At 33.6% G+C, this 17,719-nt stretch overlaps 1 protein-coding gene across 2 annotated transcripts in view; it reads left to right on the forward strand.

Annotated features, from left to right (window-relative positions):
* The window catches only part of LOC100882272 (uncharacterized), a 156,200-nt gene that overhangs the window by 53,370 nt on the left and 85,111 nt on the right, over positions 1-17,719 (forward strand). The window lies entirely within an intron of this gene.

Genomic DNA, 17,719 nt, shown 5'->3' on the forward strand with positions numbered 1-17,719 from the left:
TTCTGGGTAACAAACTATCCGCTGAACGTCACTCGTGGAAAATATTTAGTGAAATTTGAGGCGAATTTCAGTAGCGTTAGGTAAAGTTTAGCGATGAAAGTTGGTAACGTTTGAAGGAACTTGCTAGTTAATTAATTTGAGTGATCGATGATGTTGGGATTAGAATTCCGTTGGTCAAGGAGATTTATTGTTGTTTGAGCGCACTGCAGTATATTTAAGTTTATTAATATTTAGCGAGTAATATAAAACTGTAAACTAAATCACAGTTCTGAACAATAAAATAAAGAAAAATCCACATAATATTATCAACCACGTTTCACGTTCTTTCACTTTCTTATTTTCTTGAACACATGACGCTCATCATTCAACTGTCATCTCGCACGCCTTCTCACATTTTCGCATAGTATGAATCATAACCATTTCAGTTCTTTTTTAAGAAATACGACTTCAAATTTTATATGTAACATTATTCAAATTTGAAGTTTATAGGTTTAATAACTTTCAAAGTTCTAAACCATATAACTTTCATTTTTTTTTAAATTTAAATAGTTACATATTTTCAAATTTTTAAATCTCAAAATTTAAAAATATTCAAATATTTGAAACCGAAATATTTGAAAAACTGAAATTTTTAAAGTTAACAAATTTCGAAGTAGTTTGTCATAATATATTGTAGCTTATCAATATATAAAATATTAATAATATAATATTAAAGTTATGACTAAAATATATTTTTAAGAAGAAATCCCTCGAGTATAACAATTTGGCTAGCCACTGTAGCGTAAAAAAATTGAACTAATCTTAACTCACTAAATTTTAATATATCGCCTTTACTTTTCAATGAAGTTCTCAAATTCATCCTCTCGGAGCTGTTCAGACGCTTGCAGTAAAAAATGGGGCAGAGAAAATCCAGGCCATTTATCCACGAAGAAAATGATTATCGGGCTCGATGGATTTACGAATTCTTTCAATAAAAAACTCTCGGCAAACTCGTGAAGACGTCGATCGTTCATTCTCTGATAGAAAATGCAGAGGTTAAATTCTGGCTCCTTCACGGGTTAATTTCATGGTAGGGTGTGGATCTGTCAGGGGGTGGTAGTTCCTCGCTTAAGTTGAAAGTGGTTTCCAAGTATCTGTCGGTCGAAAGTACGGACTTACCTTATCCGCAACACTTGCCAAGGTTTACTTGACTTAAGAACCGACTTCGTTACCCAAACATGTAATTAAGGCCGAACTCCAAATATTTTCGTGCTACGAAATAGTTGGAGATGTATCTAATAAGTAACACTACCAATCTACCTACCAATCTACTTTACAGAATCTAATGTAACTTTGGATACTCGTTAAATAGTTCCTTTAAAAGACTCTAAACGCTTTTTTGGTAGTGGTGAATATACGTATTAGGGGTGCAAATGTAAGACAAATTATTCGATTTATTAATTTTTAAACTTTCAAAGCATTAATTTTTAAGTATTTAATCATCTAATATTTTGAATTTTCAAACTGGTATATTCACAAGTTTGTAAATGTTGGAAGTAACGGACAAAACAAATGAACTGCGCTATGCGCGTCCGAACACGCATCACGATGCTTTGTCCTACAGTTACAGTTTTACCTTCGTCTACGAAGCACCGCGCATTTTGTAAAGACATTTTTATATTATTAAAGTATTTTCCGTTCACCTCAGCACTGCAGTTTATTTTCCTGGAGCTAATCCTAACAGGTTATGGGCCCAGACACATTCTGGTCGCGTGTGGAAAATTAAACGAACATTTTTTAGTACGACGAATTTAATTCGCGATAGTGCAGTGAGTGTGAAAAGTTGTGAAAAGTTAAAGTTTTTGTCAAGATGAGTTCCTCAACTTCAGTGCGCATCGAACCACTCGGAAAAGACAATTACGACACGTGGAAAATTCAAGTGGAAGCTCTACTGATAAAAAACGACAACTGGAAGTACGTTAATGGCAATAAAATACGACCCGACGTAACTCAGGGCGAAGCGGCAACACAATGGGACGAAGCGGACGCAAAGGCAAGATCCGATTTGATATTAGCAATTAGCCCGTCCGAAATTAAACAAATTAAAAATTGCAAGACATCGAACGAGATCTGGAAGAAATTAGAAGGTATTTACCAGTCGAAAGGTCCGGCGCGAAAAGCGACGCTATTGAAGCAGCTTGCTTTGCGAAAAATGGCAGAAGGCGACGACGTGAGATCGCATATGAACTCTTTCTTTGACGCGGTCGACAAATTAGAAGACATGGAGGTTAAAATCAACCCGGATATGCTCGCCGTTCTTCTGCTGTACAGTTTACCCGGTTCGTTCGAAAATTTTCGGGTGGCCATCGAATCCCGAGATGAATATCCGACGCCCGAAGCGCTTAAAATAAAAATTTTAGAAGAGAGCGCTGCGCGAACCGATAAAGCAAAAGAGTCGAGTGATAGCGCGATGTGGGTAAGAAAATCGACCAAGCCGGACAGGTCAAACACAGCGCAATGGAAGCGCCATGATACCGCAACAGAAGAGCCGAATAAAAACGCGAAGGAAAAACTACGTTGTTTCCGCTGTAAAAAGATAGGACATCGAGTTTCGGAATGCCGCGGACTGTTCCGCGGGCAACGGCAGTCAACTGCAGGAATGGCTAAAGAAGATTTTTCCAGTAGCAGTGCACCAGGAGCGAAGGAAGTCGCTTTCCAGGCCGACCAACGCATTCGCGAAAAGGGTACAGAAGGGAAATGGTGTCTCGACAGCGGCTGTTCATCCCACATGAGCGGCGACGCGTCTTCTTTCGTCGAGATGAAAACGTCAACGTGCGATACGTTAAACCTCGCTAGCAGCGCATCAACACAGGTGGAAGGTCAAGGTACAGTGCGATTATCCATAAAAGACTCGAATTCGCGAAAAACTATAGAACTCCGCGACGCGTTGTTCGTTCCCGACCTTCGCATGAACCTTATGTCGGTCGCGAAAATTACCGATAAGGGATGCAGTGTTCTGTTTAGAAAGCATAACGCCACCGTGTTTGCGCCCGACGGGGAAACAATTTTCACCGCTGACCGACGCGATAATTTATATTATGCACAATCCGCGTTTTTTGTGAGCGATGCAAATTTAAAAACGGTAAATGATATGGAATTGTGGCATCGGCGTCTCGGTCACGTTAACGAGGAAAGTTTGCGAAAAATAAATCGCGATAAAAGTATACGCGGCGTTTCCTTCGGAAAAGACGAAAAACTACCTACTTGCGAAATCTGTTTGCGATCAAAAATGACAAGATTACCGTTCCCAAAAAGTTCGAACCGTGCCGTAGGTGTTCTCGAGATAGTTCATACCGATATATGCGGACCGATGAGCGTCGAATCGATCGGCGGCGCGAAATATTTTATATTATTCATCGATGATTATACGCGATGGTGCGAAGTCTTTTTCTTGAAACAAAAGAGCGAAGCGTTATCTGTTTTTAAAAAGTTTAAAAATTTCGCTGAAAATCAAACAGGCGCGCGAATAAAGTATTTGCAGTCTGATAATGGTCGCGAGTTTCTCAGTAATGAGTTTAACGAATACCTAAATTCGTGCGGCATTAAAAGACGACTGACCGTAACGCACACGCCTCAACAAAACGGTGTAGCCGAGCGTAAAAATCGAACATTAGTTGAAACGGCGCGATGTTTACTTCTCCAGGCGGGACTGTCGAAGCGATTTTGGGCTGAGGCGATAGCGAACGCGAATTATACGCGTAATAGATTACCGTCTCGCGCTCTCGACGGCGACAACGCTTATTATCGATGGACACGTAAAGTACCGGACGCGTCGTATTTCAAGGTTTTTGGTTCGAAGGTCATAACCCGAGTTCGAGACCGTCAAAAGTCGAAATTCGAACCGCGCGCGCAAGAGGGAATATTCCTCGGTTATTCGGATGAAACAAAGGGTTTTAGAATATGGCTTCCCGACGAGAACCGCGTCGATATATCTCGAGATGTAAAATCGGCAGACGAGACGTTAAAAGGGCCACTGAAAATAAATTGCGAAGAGCGAGCGAGAAACGAGAATTCGTATTCCGACAATAATGTAGAGATAGATATTCAAAATGATAAAACAACCTCGAAAGTCATGGAAAGCAGGGATCAGTTGAGAAACGATAGTCAAACAATCGATCGCGAGAATAGTATCGTTGAAGTGCCCATAAATCCTTCGCAACAGTCCGATTCTATTCCGACACGCGTGAACGAAGTCAGGTACCGGGTAGGTAGGCCACGAATTATCCGGACCGGGAGCCGTGGTAGGCCGAGAAAAGTACGCGGTACGGTCGAAACTCAAAACGATATTCAAAGTGATTCTCAATCTGAAGGAGAGAACGAATTATTCGAAGACGCCGTATCTTCGCATCCGACGGAATCAGCTGGTATGGCCGAGATACCGCTGCAAACCGCGCTTTCCGGCCCGGATAAAACGGAGTGGCGTGTCGCGATTCGGGAAGAAATAGCGGCGATGTTAAAGAACGACGTATGGGAGATCGTTGAACGCCCTCGTGATCGCGAGGTCATTGGGTGTCGCATGGTTCTCCGCGACAAAATAAACACCGACGGACAGGTGACGCGGAGGAAGGCGCGTTTAGTCGCACGCGGTTTTGCTCAGCGCCCGGGTTTAGATTACGAAGAAACGCACGCGCCCGTTACGAGATTGAGCTCGATACGATTGATAATAGCTCTAGCCGTCGAATACGATATGCAAGTCCATCAATTGGACGTGTCAACTGCGTACTTGAATGGAGAAGTCGATAAAGATATTTTCATGACGATTCCGGACATTCTCCCTGACGCGTTGCGCGACATCATATCGGACGGACCCGTAGAATATAGTGATAAGGCGCGAAAAATGCTAAACGAATTATCGAGCGGCGATAAAGTATGTAAAATAAAAAAGGCTTTATACGGTTTGAAACAAGCGGGTAGGCAATGGAATAAACGCCTCGACGAAGAATTGCGAAACATGGATTTCGTCCCCCTCCATGCTGATCCATGCGTGTATATATTGCGAAAGGGGGAGCAATTTCTCGTTCTTGCCGTATATGTAGACGATATAGTAATAGCCGCGAAAGATTTTAAATGGTTAGAACGCATTAAGAAACAACTCATGCAAAAATTCGAAATGACGGATTTAGGGAAGATCGGACATTGTTTGGGTATCGAATTTGAGCACAACGGTACGGAAATAAAAATGCGGCAAAGCGCGTACACGAAAAGAGTTTTAGAAAAATTCGGCATGTTAAATTCGAATCCCGTGACGTCTTTTATGTATAACGATCGACATTGTAAATAAATGCGTTGTAGTAATTAATTAGCGAAACATTGTATACATCAGCGATAAGCGTACATCCTTGTTTTGAGGGGGAGTGTTGGAAGTAACGGACAAAACAAATGAACTGCGCTATGCGCGTCCGAACACGCATCACGATGCTTTGTCCTACAGTTACAGTTTTACCTTCGTCTACGAAGCACCGCGCATTTTGTAAAGACATTTTTATATTATTAAAGTATTTTCCGTTCACCTCAGCACTGCAGTTTATTTTCCTGGAGCTAATCCTAACAGTAAATTTACAAATTCTTTAAAATTTATAAATTTACAAATCCGTTAAAATCTAGAAATCTACAAATTTTTTACAATTTAGAAATTTACAAATTCTTTACAATTTACAAAAATACAAATTCTTTAAAATTTATAAATTTACGAATTTTTAAGTTTTCAAATCCCCAAAGTACTAAGTTACTAAATTCTTAAATATTGATATTTATAAATTCCCAAATTCTCAAATTTTCAAATCCTAAATTATCAAATTTAAAAATTTCAAAAATTTCAAACTTTCAAGTTACTTAATATCCAAATATTTAAACATTTAAAGTTCCAAACTCTCAAATTTTATACATTCAAATTCTTACATTTCCAAAATTACAAGCTCTCAAATTTTGAAATATTGAAACACGTAAATTTTAAATTTTCTAAACCCTGAATTACCTTTTCCAAATTTACAGACTCTCAAATTCCTAAATAATTAAACAATTAAATTTCCTAATTTCTAAACCTTCAAATTTCCAAGTATGCCAATCTTCTATGTAGCAAACTCATAAATTTTCAAATCATCAAATTTCTAAATTCTCGATCTCACAAACCTTCAATTCACAAAATTGTAAGATCAATATCATCATCCAATGCAACACTTACAATTCTATAACTTTTGTTTTTAGCACTTCATTCAAAACATATTGAAAGGACGACTTTTTTGGTGTCTTTTGACATCTTTTCGTTTGAATGCAATTAATTGCCAAAACTGTTGGAATTTCAAATTATCAGTTAAATGTAGATAATTTGAGGAATACATTTATTGATACATTGATGTGTTTTTATTAGAAACTATTTAATCAGGTTGTAAACTCTAGCTTAATTTATTAATCTACAAAAATATAGCGGTGTATACTCAAATGCAACACGGCGGAAAATAAGCGAATATCACAGTTATATCACAATTCCTGTATTTTTCGTTACAATTGAAATCGGGATTCTCTAATCTAATTATAATTGATATGATACTGTAAAATGGTTTTGAAATTTATATGTAACATGGTTAAAAATTAGGCACTGTCACGAAATCCTTAAGGTATTAAAAACATCTCACAGTAGAAATAAGTATACCATATGCACATTTTTAGATCTAGAATGAACTTGAAGAAAATGAAATCGCTAAATTAATTTAACAACTATTGTACAAAAAGTAAAAAAATTAATTGTAGAGAAATGATACAACTTAAAGAATAATTTCAAGTTAAAATTTGAAAGGTGTCTTTCGACGCTTCACAGAGCCGATCACAGTTTTCAACGCTTGCACATTACAAACGTTTCATAAAAGTACCTTCACGCAGGCCTTCAAAGACAGATCTCTATACAAATCTTCAAAGGGCTTACAATGTTATGTCGACAATGACAAGTCGTCGCTTATCTCACTTCCAAATTTAGCAAAAGTAAAGAAGAGCGCATGTTTAATATTTCTGTATTTAACAAGTGTCTGAAGTTTCAGCGGACTCGGTGAGTGGCAAACTTTTAGATTTCATGGAATGTTTGGACAGCCACTGGTTTGTGTAACTTTGAGGAAGATTCTTTGGCAGATTCGAAAATAATTATTAAACCCATCTGATGCTCCTTCGTTGAGATTTTTTGTTTTGTTCAGAAAGAAAGTGGAGAAATAATGTTGGAATTTAAAAACTTATCATTTTCTTCTTATTTCGGTTTGATGGAGATAAAATGTGGCGATACGATGGTTTGATTATAGCGATTTTTTATTAATTGAACGTTGATGGTACATTGTGTTGTTGTTATGAAATTATTCCGATTGTAGGATGAGAATAGGAAAATATAGAAAACTGAGAAAGAGTATAAGACAGAATTAACCGGTAACTGTGGCGATCTATCTGCAAAGCGCGCACCAGTGTGTGTCGCGATAATCAAGCGATGACGAGTTAGCTCTCAAGAATTTATGAATCCATCTCAAATCATTTACACTTTTTATTTGTTTATTTCATTTCGTGTTGGCTTCTAAACATTTTAAACATATTACAATTTACGAATATAATTTAGTTTTCGCCAAAATTACAATTTAAATACCGAAATGTAACAAAATTTCACGCATGACGGATATAGTCGTCATGAAACAAAATTCTACCACATCTCCATGACGGATATAGTCGTCAAACACACTTAACTGGTTAATAATAATAACAATAATAATTTTTATGAGATAACGTTTGATAGTTTGAATATTGGTATTTTTAAGTGTTGTAATAAAACATAAAATAAGTGGAATATTTGTTTTTTCAATTTGCAGCATTTTAAATTGTATTGAATGGGCTTGGACTATATCAAATTTTAATTTTATAAAATTTCTAGTTTTTAGTAAGACAAATCTAGTTGTTAATTTTGATAGTGACTTAAGTCCATTATTGATAAGAAGACACATAGCATTCACTTAAAAATTGTTATTATCTTAATAGGAATTATAAGTTTAACTCAACTTTTCAAATTACAAAATTCTCAATTTCACGAATTTTTACATTTTTTTAAATCTTTAAATATCTAAATTCCTTAATGTTTAAACTCCTAAATTCCTGAACTTTGAAGCTTCTAAATTTCTGCATATCTAAATTATCCAACGCCTAAATTTCTAGATTTCCACTATTCCGAAGTATTAAATATCAAATTTCAAAAAGTTGAATGTTTGAAAATTTTATAACTTATAAACTCAATATTTCTTAATTGAAAAATGTTGAATGTTAATCATTTTGAAAATATTATATTCTAATGTCTTTAAGTGATCATTCTTCTAATATTCCAATTTTCGTTTCTGAATTAAAGTTGCACGAAAACTAATATGTCTTTCGTTACTTTGCTAGAGTAGACTGAGGATACAAATAAAATCACCCTTTTCCTGAAGGGTGATTCACATTTACTATGTGGTTTAATATGACAGTTTGAAATCAATATTTTTAAGCTACAATTACAATATTATACATGTTATGTACAAACAAAATGAAACAGACAATAGTGTCAATAAATGATAGAAAAACATCTCCATGAAAAGAACTCACTACATTTTTTAATTAAAAATTTTCACAGTTAAGCTAGAAAATCTTACAGTTCAGAGTATTGGAGTCAAACAACGTTAACTCCAAAAATTTATCGTTTGTATTAATGACAGATTTACGATCACAAAAGTCGTACGTTTCGATTACAAAAATGTTATCAACAAAATATAAATAGTTAAAAGATTTTGGACATAACATTTTCATTTTGTAAAACTTATCCAGAGTTAAAGAACGCTAATTAAACATAGCGTTGTCTGCCTTCAATTTATTGTTTTTGCAGTTAACGATGTCAGACTCTAAACCCTTGGGTTATTTCCTACCAACAGTAAAAATACCTTCGAGGGTAAAAAGTTTAGTGACGATTTAGATGTGGCACATGTCTTTACTGCACAGTACCCCAATTTCCAAATTGGTTACCCGAATTTCCAAAGGGAGAAAAGAAAGAGACGTTTATCTGAAATGATTCTATTTGTCGAATTTGATAATTCGTTTAAGAGTGAGTTCAGAATTGCACGACCGTCAGATGGTTTTGGTGGACAAAACGTGGCCAGAAAGAGAAGCAGCAGAAGGCATTTGAACGAAGGAAAGAATCGGTTGGGATGAAAACGATTAAAGCGTCGAACAAAGCCACGCCAAAGGCGATAGAGAGTAATTCGTTCGTTTCACCATTGTAAACGACTAGGGTAGGGTGGTGAATCCGTAGCGAAAGTTTAATTAAACTCTGACAAGAAGGAGCAAACGTGGCTGGTTCTTCGTCAACGTACGTGTACGATTTTACGATACTTTTTATGATTCGAAATGGTCAATGTCAGAGATAGAAATTCGATATGAAAGATAAATCTAGGATGAGAGGGCGGAACGTGCGATTCAACGCTGAATCAGCAATAGGAACTAGTATTAGATTACTGATATTCAGATCGATATATTATTATCGAAAATCTTATTATACCATTTAAGAGAACTGAATGTTCTTTGTATGCAGGTTTCTTTAAAAAGATAAACGTTATTCTTATATGGGGATATATTATTTTAATTTTTCACTGGTTTTATAGCTGTCTACTTTTATAATTTTATTATTTTAATATTGTATATTTTGTTGTTTTACTTGGCTATTATTCTAGCATTTTGTTATTTTACGAGTCTATTATTTTATCTGCTTATCGTTTCACTATTTTACTATTTCACTACTTTGCTTTTCTAATTTACTATTTCTCTATTTTGCTATTTTTCTATTTTGCTATTTTTCTATTTTGATATTTTACTGCTTTACAATTATGACATTATGCTATTTCGCCATTTTACTATTTTAGTATTTTAGTATTTTGGTATTTTAGTATTTTGGTATTTTAGTATTTTAGTATTTTAGTATTTTGGTATTTTAGTATTTTGGTATTTTAGTATTTTGGGATTTTAGTATTTTGGGATTTTAGTATTTTGGTATTTTGGTATTTTAGTATTTTGGTATTTTAGTATTTTGGTATTTTAGTATTTTGGTATTTTAGTATTTTGGTATTTTAGTATTTTAGTATTTTAGTATTTTAGTATTTTAGTATTTTGGTATTTTAGTATTTTGGTATTTTAGTATTCTAGTATTTCAGTATTTTGGTATTCTAGTGTTACGTTATTCTAGTATTCCGGTATTCTAGTATTCCGGTATTTTAGTATTCCGGTATCCTAGTATTCCGGTATCCTAGTATTCCGGTATCCTAGTATTTCGGTATCCTAGTATGCCGGTGTCCTAGTATTCTAGTATCTTAGTATCCTAGTATTCTAGTACCCTAGTATCCTAGTATCCTAGTATCCTAGTATCCTAGTATCCTAGTATCCTAGTATCCTAGTGCCCTAGTATCCTAGTATCCTAGTATCCTAGCGCCCTAGTGCCCTAGTATCCTAGTATCCTAGTATCCTAGTATCCTAGTATCCTAGTATCCTAGTATCCTAGTAACCTAGTATTCTAGTATCCTAGCATTCTAGTATCCTAGCATTCTAGTATTCTAATAGTTTAATGTTAGACATTTTACTCTTTCACTACTTCATTGTTGTGCCATTTCATCATTTTTCTATTTGAACAATTATTGTTTAATAGTAGTTAATTATGTACTAACAGTAGTTAGATTATTCTAAATTCTACAATCTTAGTATTTAACTGTATTTTATTGTTACAACTATTCCGATTTACTATTTTACTATTTTAATACTTTGTCATAGTATCTTTTTGTTATTTTAGCACTTCACTTTTTCACTGTTTTAATATTTTATTAGTTTGACGTTTTACTGTTTTGCCATTTTACCATTTTATTGGTTTATAATTACATTTTACTGTTTTACTGTTTCACTATTCTACTATTTTGAAATTTTTACTGCATTATTGTTTTACTATTTTATTATTTTACCATTTCACTACTTTGCTACTTTAGTATTTTATTATTTTGATATCTTACTGTTTTACTATTTTAGTTGTAATTATGTCCGACTATTTGTACAATTTTACCATTTTACTGTTTATGGAGGATAAAGTAATGAGTGAACGAAAGGAGAGTATCTCATCACCTGAAAATTATATGATGCTAAAACTACTAACCGAGTCATTTGACCAATTAACAAATCTTTTTTTAAACTGAAAATTCTATTAGGATGCTTTTCTTGAAATCTGTATTAATTTTATTATTATATTTATATTTATTATTAATTTTATTCCGAAAATAATTGGCCTTTTTTAGCGCCCGAACTATGCAAAGAACCCAAACAAATTTGGTATCAATCGAAAGGTATTTGCCTCACGAATGGCCAAAACTTATCGGTTTTCTGTTTAAAGCTGATGCGTTTAAAAAAATTGCAACTTAATTGTTTTTTACATGAAGCTCAATGGGGAAAACGGTTTTAGGCTCAAATTAAAATGTTTACTTCGGACGATGTAAACATAGCAGCATAATATGGCTAATAATACAAGTTACATTGATAATAATAAGAGTAATGAGTATAATAATTATCATTCTGTCGATAACCGGGACAGCTTCGCTCGCTCAGTCCATCACGCCAGTGATGTTCCTAGTATATACGTTTTATTATTATTTATTTATTATTATGTTTATTTATTTATTGTATATATGTTTTATTACGTGTTCATTTATTTTTCATTCATGTGTACATTATATGCTGCTCGGTTCCATGTTAAAAATGCACAATTTTTCTTCCATAACACAATACAAATTTAATCAACACAATTAGAACATACATGTAATATGTACTTTTTACTTTTTCTAAGAGTTAACAACTTTCGTTATTCCATCACGTTGGTTTACTGTTAAAATCGGCTATTGGAAATGTGTGTTTTCTGTTCACGCCAGCCCTGTGTATGAAAAGGAACTAATGATTCATAAGGGTAATTAACAACCCCTTTTCTCTATTTTTTGCTGTTCATTGCAGTTTCTCGTTTCCAGTCGTCGATCGTGATCTGTTTACTGCTACTTTGAAACAACCCTTAAAAGATCCACCGACGAGAAGTTTCAGTTAAGCGTGAACGAACGTGCAGGTCAGCTAGGGGCGTAATTAACCTCTTTCCCTCGTTGGTCAGACAACGAAAGAAATTACGAAATTAGTTTAACTTTTTTCCCCTATGCGGCAGAAGACTCGGCGTAATGGTCATGTGGGAAAATCCAAAGTTTCCTTTCGACTCGTTAATGCTTTCTACCAAACTGGAAGATTGAAACGGGAGTAGAATCCATGTCTTCGATAAAATATGAAAGCTTTCTGGTACACGTTCCTTTTACATCATGTAAAATTTCACAGTATCGAGGAAGCAATAATTAGATACAGAACTATGTTGCCATTTCTGTTTCTGGAATTAAATTTTGAACTATTTTAAAATATTGATTTTTGCAATTAAAATGAAAATTGGTTAAACTATACTTCGTATGTTATGAGAGATGAAATATCTTGTATATTTTAACAAATGTTTTTAAAATGTTAATGATTAAAAATTAAAAATTTCTGTTGTCGTTTTATTGTAATACGATATTAAGACAAAATTATCATTTGTTGATTAGATATGTGCAATTTAATTTTTTATTAGAATATAAATAATTAGTATCAAGATATAAGATTTCAAAATTTTAGTTAGAATGTTAATGTTAATCAATTTGTTCAACGTTTCTTAAAAGTATTCTCTTTGTACTATGATATGCATTATTGTATTAGTAACATAGATATAATTAAAATATTAAACATTAAACATTACTATATTAAACATTAAAAAATATTAAACATTACTATGCACTAATTGCATTTCAATTTTTAAACGGAGCTTGTAAATCAGGACAAGAATACTAAACTCCATAACTTTATGATTTGGAAATACATAAGATAATTTTAAAACTTAAAAAATTGAAACTCTTATGTTTTTTATTTTTAAATTTATGAATTTGTAAATTCATCAATTGATGAACTTGCAAATCTGTGAATTTCTCTCGTCAATTTTGAATTTCTCAATTTCAGAATTTGTGAATATGTGAATATGTGAATATGTGAATATGTGAATATGTGAATATGTGAATTTGTGAATATGTGAATATGTGAATATGTGAATTCGTGAATATGTGAATTCGTGAATATGTGAATTCGTGAATATGTGAATTCGTGAATATGTGAATTCGTGAATATGTGAATTCGTGAATATGTGAATTCGTGAATATGTGAATTCGTGAATATGTGAATTCGTGAATATGTGAATTCGTGAATATGTGAATTCGTGAATATGTGAATTCGTGAATATGTGAATTCGTGAATATGTGAATTCGTGAATATGTGAATTTCTGAATTTATGAATCAAAAATTTGAAAATGCAAGATATAATAATGTAGAATATTGAAATTCCTATAATTCTTTCTAAATTCCTAAATTCCGTTACTAAAGTCCATTAAAATACTTTTAATTTTCTACTTCCATTGATGGTTTTAGAAAAATCTTCTCAAAGGGTGAAGAAATAATGAGACCGTAACAATTTACCTTAGACTCCACGTAATAGTCGAGTAATTCACTTACAAAGAAAGCCGTTTATTCTCCCCGTTCATTTTCCATTATTTCACAGCTACAAATTAAGAAAGTATAACAATTATCCTCGAAGCAATTTCATTTCCAACGAGCTCGTTACACTTCATAGGTTCCTTCTGTTTCTTTCTTTTCTTTTCAATTATCCTCGCGAACGTTTTCTCGAACGATCTTTCTAATGGTCGAAGAAGAAAAAAGGCGAAGCTGTATAAGCAAATTTCATCGGTGCAACGATCTTCGCGAGCATCATCGCGCGTGCAACGACTATTGCGCTTTGTTTCCGTTTTAAACCGTTCGCTTCTCTGCACAGAGCCATAAAAAGTTCAATATCGAGCTGAAAAGCTGCTGCGAACCGAGTGGTGTGGAAACCATACACATATATATGTATAAACAGACTGCAAAGTCGACGGGGTAGTAAGAATCGTGGTAAGGGGGCGAGTAGTGATAAATCGGGTTACTCCGTCTCTATTCGGTGCTATTCGTATAATCAGGTGATACGCCTGATGGTCAAAATCATAAAATTATGTGGTTGGAATGTGAAAATGCGATCGAGAAGGATGATAGAAGTTTCTGCGAGAAAAATATATACGTTTAAACCCACTGAAGTTTGACATCTTAAATTATAAATGATTGAATAAAAATGAAAAAAAAGTGACTTGAAAAATTTATATTTTTCAAAAAAAGAATATACATTAAAAAATGTATGCATCATGGAATGTACAAAAACATTTATTGTGCTTGTGAAAAAAATTTATAATACAATGTTTGTGAAAAATATTTATTGTACAATGTTTGTGAGAAATATATTTATTATAGAATATTTTTCCGTTTCTCGGAGAAGAATCTTAGCATTGAGATATAAATTTTCGTTCGTTCTGCGCATGTTGATTCCAATTGGTTTACAAATATCCGTAACGCACATGCGCTATAAAACTGCAACGCGCATGCGCTACATAAATGTAAAGTGTACCAAACGCATACAGATAACGATTAAAAAGTTTTGTACTTTTATTCTTCATTATTATGTTTCTACTTCTAAATACCATTTTAAGCTTTAAATAAGACGTTTACTGTGTAGGTATAACAATTTTATTAAAAAAGAAACTTATTTTTCATCTCTTAAGCTTTTGAACTTCATACAATTCTAAAATATAAGATCAATTTTTTAAAAATATGAAGGTGTCCTAGTCTGATATTATACAGATGAAAAAGTTTGTCTTAATCTAAATTATACTAATTGGTGAAGGAATGAATTTAATGAAGTGATTGAGAAACAGATATAATTTATAATATAGTTTATAATATAGTGCAAAGTATCTTGCAACAGTGTTATCATTCATATTTTCTTTTTTTAATTATTTATAGCTTTTGTTCTATTTACGATTTACACAATCAAGTAAAATGCAAGAACTCACAATTTCAATTTCGTTTTCAAAAAATATTGTCATCAATTTAAAAAAATATTCTCCTCAACAGTTCCTATAAAAAGAACTCCTGCGACGTTCAGTGGCGCTCTTCACGATATAACATAAAACGAACATATCTGAAACTTCCCGATTTACCACTACTGAACTTCTGCCGCTTCTCTCTAATCTTAACGGTTTCTTCGCCTAAAGTAGTACTTTATGTTCCGTGTATATAAGTCTGTGGTGGCAACGGGCCCACCTATGTGCAACTACTTTTGCCCGTGCATCGCAAAGTGCCCCGGTTTCTATTGACTTCCGGCCGGAGTTCGAGCAGAACCGAAATGCGCCTTCAAGATCTGGAACTGCGAAAACTTTCCTCCTCGGCCAGCTTGAAACTTCCTACAGTGCGGAAATGGAAACTACTGGTGCCTCTGTTTCACGGCGTGGCCGACCCTTATTTCCGCCACTCCTGTTCTCTTTTATTTTCGTGTAATAAATAACGGCAGAGAGATTGGCCTTGTTAGGAATATAATGATATGAAAATTCAAGACGATGCAACTCTACGTGTTTTAACTCGGTGCGATTCATTTTGATGCAATTCAACTTATAACGTAATTTGGAGATTTAATTCCACTAAATTCAATCTGACGCATTTTAATTCGATGTGTTTCAATTCTACGCGTTTCAATTTGACGCAATTCAAGTCAATGCATTTCAATCTAACACTATTTAGATATACAATTTTGTGTGATTTAATTCTGTGTAATTCTGTGCGTTTCAATTTCACTAATTTCAATCTAACGTATTTGAATTCGATGTGTTTCAATTCTACGCATTTCAATTTGATTCTACGCAATTTAAGTTAACTCATTTCAATCTAACGCTATTTAGATAGACACGATACAATTTTCTGTAATTTAACTCTGTGTGATTCGACTCGTTAGAATTCAATTCGATGAATTCTAATTCAACAAGTTTCAGTTTTATGAGTTTTAATTTGATCCAACTCAATTCGACGCATTTTAATCCGATGTGTTTCCACGCGTTTCAATTTGATGCAATCCAAGTAAATACATTTTAATTGAACATGTTTCAATTCCACGCGTTTTAGTTTGTCTCAAATCGAGGTATTTCAATCTAACGCTATTTAGTTAGACTTAAGAAAAATTTATGTTTTAACTCTGTGTTGTTCAATTTAATGCAATTTAAATTAATAATGTATTTTATTTCGGCGATTTTCAATTATTCGCGTTTCAATTTGACGCAATCCTAAATCAAATTGAATTCGTTAATCTTAAGTTCGACGCGAGATAATTTCATGCTCGCCAAATTTGTGTGATTTAATTCGACCAAGCTGAACTGAATGCGTTTTAATTCTACATGTTTAAATGTGACATTATTTTATTTGATGCAAATCAATATAACGCATTATAATTCGACACTATATGCATTTTTCTTGTGGTAACTCTGAGCAATGTAAACTGATGCAGTTCAACTCGGTGTGTTGCATCGTGTGTCAATTCTACAGATTTCCACTTTAGGCTATTCAATCCAATATACATATTTTAATCAGATATAATTCAATTCTATGCGTTTAAATTCGTTGCAATTTAATTCGACGTAATTCAGTCCGTTACAATTTAATTCAACGTAACTTAATTTAATGTAATTTAATTTGAAGCGAATTTGAATGCGATACGGTTTAATTCGATGCATTTCAATTTGGTAGAATTGAGTATGATGCAATTCGACCAATTTTACACCGACGTGATTTTACCTGACGCGTTTCAGAATGACGTGATTCAGTTTGATGTGTTTGCATTCGATGCCATAGTTCATCGTAATTCGACCAGGTGTAATTCAATTCGACATGACTCAGTTGACGTGATTCGATTCGATATAGTATTATTTCATGCAATTTAATTCGATGCAATGTAATTTGATGTGATTCAATTCGATAAAATGTAATTGAGTTCGATGCGACTCGAGACAGTTTAATATAATTAGACTAGTTTCAATTCGAAATGATTCAATTTGACGCGTCTCGATTCGACATAATTTAATTTGGTGCAATAAAATTAGACACAATGTGGTTCGGTCTAAGTTAAAATTCGAGGTAATTCGATTAGACGCAATTCAATGTTATTAATTCAATTCAATGCAACTCAAGTCGAAGTGATTCAGTGCGATAAATTTCAATCTGTCACGATTCACTTTAACACGTTTCAATTTGTTGCGATTGAGTTTGATGCGATTTAATTCCATGCAATTGCATTTGATGCAATTCAATCCGATGTAATTTAATTAACTCGTAAGTTTCTGGATTCATAAATTTCGGAACCTTCTAATTTTGTAATTTCCATTCGAATTTCTCGATTTCAAATAACCAAAAAATTTCGAAATTTTTGCATTTTGTGAAGATTTACGTTTTCTAATTTCCCTGTTTACATGACGAGCCAATATTATAGATTTATATTAAATTAAAATTATTTTAAACCTGTCTTGGTTCCTTTCAATCCCATATAATCTTCAAGAACTTACACTTCGTCCAAGAACTTGTCATGATCATGACTATCAAATACAGCTAAGAAGGAAACATATCCAACCCAGATATGTCGATTTCGATGAAACTCATG

Source organism: Megachile rotundata, chromosome 4 (genome assembly GCF_050947335.1).
Source record: "Megachile rotundata isolate GNS110a chromosome 4, iyMegRotu1, whole genome shotgun sequence".
Lineage (NCBI taxonomy): Eukaryota > Metazoa > Arthropoda > Insecta > Hymenoptera > Megachilidae > Megachile > Megachile rotundata.